We start from the raw sequence: 3,128 nt of genomic DNA on the forward strand, positions 1-3,128 counted from the left end.
GAATTTGCACAAGCAATTATTGTCATAAGGAAAGATGGGCAAGTTCTTGTAATAAGAAATAGAGGACTGTCTTTTCCCTAGAGGTTCAATCTCCGAAGAAAATGCAAAATCTAAGAAAATGGAGATTCTTAGGATAGCGAGACATGCAAAATTGACTCTTGCTTCTGCATGAATATAAAATTTAATAAGAGTTTGGAGAAAAGATTCATAATATTTCCCTTATTTTAAGCCTCAAGTGGATGCAAAGCAGAGAAACTGGTGTTTCAGAGATGGAAGGAAATTCCTTCCTGGATAAAACTGATGACAGGCAGTTTGAATTCTTGTGGATGACTAGGATTTGGCAATCACGCCTGACTAAGGAGTCAGACTAATACATGAGACACGTATCCTGTCCTTGGGATTATTCCCATGAATACATAGGATTAACTGGAAGAGCACTTTAAAATAGGATACTAAAGAGAGATTAGAAAGCCAGCATGGATTTGACTTAACTACTCAGGAATATGGGTTTATTACTCTTGCTATAATAGTGTTCTAGTATTTTTATAGCTTTAGTGCATATTTCTTACCAAGGAATATATAAATATTTTCCTCTCAAGTGGTGTATAACATGATTCTGTTATGATTGAAATAGCTGATTTTATCTACTCTCAGCTTTGAAAAAGGAAGAGATTAGGGGAAGAAGGAATAAACAAGCAAAGATGTGGTAGACGAGGTGAACTTAATGAGATCTGACAGCTTACCTTTGGATGCTGAAGTTGTCTGAGATCTTTAAATGGATGATTTCGCTGTTGTGAGCAAGAAAAGTGTAAGAAAAAAATACTAAAGGGATAAAAAGTAAGGGAAAGGAGGCATTTTGTTTAATGCCAAGAGAGCAGCTTTTGGAGCCAGACAAATTGGTCCAGATGGCAACGTTAGTTATAATTGACTTTGTGACCTTGGACAAGTCATGTAAATTCTCAGGGTCTCTAGTTTCTCATTGGTAATAATATCTACCTGTTAGCTTCCTGGAAGTATTAAAGGGAATGTGGGTGAAACTCCCAGGACAAATTCCAGGCACTTCTTGATAGTAGTTGCTGGTGTTTGAGAAATAAATAAGAAAATGCTTAGTTACAACAGGTATGTTGTAGTATTTATCTCAATGGAAATCTAAATGATGTTATCCAAGTTTATAGATCCAAATAAACATCTTAAACATATTTTTAATGTAGTTTTTACTAAAAATGCTACCGGATACAGAACTGATAACTTTATATTAGATATACTAATATTGACAGAGTAGAAGATTTCCCTCACTGTAAAGGTAATGAATGTATAAAGCAGTCCTTTATAACTGAATAATTTTTTAAACTGATTCCTTTATATGCCAAGAAAAGAGCTGGCCTATAGAGCAGAGCCGAAGCCTTTCAATCAGAATCAGGAGATAATCTTAGTTTATTTTAGGACCTTATTGGCCTTGATTCTTATTGAAAGCAGGAAAGGTCAATGTCAAACCCTCCCCAAGAGTATTTACTTCATATCTTAGTGGGAGGCCACTTAAAAGTTAACATAATTTAAAAATGTGTATGTAATAAAATCTGAGCATTGCGGCCTACTTGCCTTTTGTTTGCTTACAATCAGAACTAAGAGGATGAATAATCTCGTGCCAAATATTCTCTGTCAAAATTCTAAATTGTAGGTATCTTCATACAGTAAATTAAAATGAAGTCACTGGAGAGCCTGGGTGATTGTCTTCTTCAGCCTCTTCTCTCCTCAGAATGCCACAAGTGTACTGTAATTAAGCTATGAAATAAATTCTTGTTGACTTGAATAGAAATTGAACATTTTTTACTTTCTTTGAAAACCAAAAATCTATCATTCATTCCAACTGGTTCTCTCTCATTTGATCTATTTCAAAGTCCAGAGATGGGCTCATATAGCTGGCAGTGAGTGTGAGTTCTGATTTTACAGATGATGAAGCTGAGACATGGAGAATTGGCACTTTTCTACCACAAATCCTACACAAGTTAAGGGCTTGAGGTGGGGGACCTAAGCCTCCTGGCTCTCTCTCTAGTGGGTTTCCTACATGTGGCTTCTTTAAACTCAGTGAATGCTCTGTAGTAATTAGAATTGATCCAAGCACATCAGCCCAGAGTGGGCTGACCCATGCTGCAATATTAATAAAAGACTACAGTCCTCTCCATGAAAGAGTCTTTGTCACCATTTAGTGCATTTACCACTGGCCAGTGTTCATGTTTAGCAGATATCTGAAGCAGGTCCAAACATTTCAACTTGGAAACACCCACTGGTACGCTCAAATCGATCTTTGAATATAGTCATCTCTGATGGCATGCATTACTGTACACAGGAGCTCCTTTAGATGTCTTCTCTGGGGTAAAGTGGAGCATGTTGTACTGCTCTAACCCTGCCTTTTCTAATCTCATTGGATGACATCACCCGATTCCCAAACTAGAAACTTGGAGGCATCCCTGACTTCATTCATCACCACATCAAATCTGATCACAAATCTGTTGACCCTACTCCTGAATCTTGTCTGCAATCTACCCCCTTATTTCAATCCCCACTGCCTCCATCGTGTTTCAGTCTTTCATGTTACAAACCAACACTAAAACCAATCCAGTTGCTATCTAATTGGCTCTGAGTCCTGGTGACCTTATGTGTTTCAGAGCAGAACTATGCTCCATAGAGTTCTCAATGGCTGATTTTTTTTCAGAAGTAGATCACTCAGCCTTTCTTCTGAAGTACACAACTCTGGGTGGACTAGAACCTCCAAGTTTTGGTTAGCAGCTAAGTGCGTTAAATATTTGCACCACCCAGGAATTCCAAGATGCCATACTGTTGCTCAAAAATACAATTCTAGCCATTTATGTAACTGTTAAATAGTTTTTATTGCCCGTAGGCTACTTTGCATATATTTTCAGGCCTTCATTTTCCTCTTTATTATCAACTGGTCCATAAATACCTTTCCAGCTTTATCTCTCACCATTTCCTTAGAGCGATTGTGCTCCAGTCTTATTTGTTTATTCAATCATTCAGCAGTTAATGAACATACTCTAAATGATACTGTAGGCAAAGATATATAGACATAATCCCTGAGCTATAATATAAATGGGAACATGAAGAGTAAT

Source organism: Elephas maximus, chromosome 1 (genome assembly GCF_024166365.1).
Source record: "Elephas maximus indicus isolate mEleMax1 chromosome 1, mEleMax1 primary haplotype, whole genome shotgun sequence".
Classification (NCBI taxonomy): Eukaryota; Metazoa; Chordata; class Mammalia; order Proboscidea; family Elephantidae; genus Elephas; species Elephas maximus.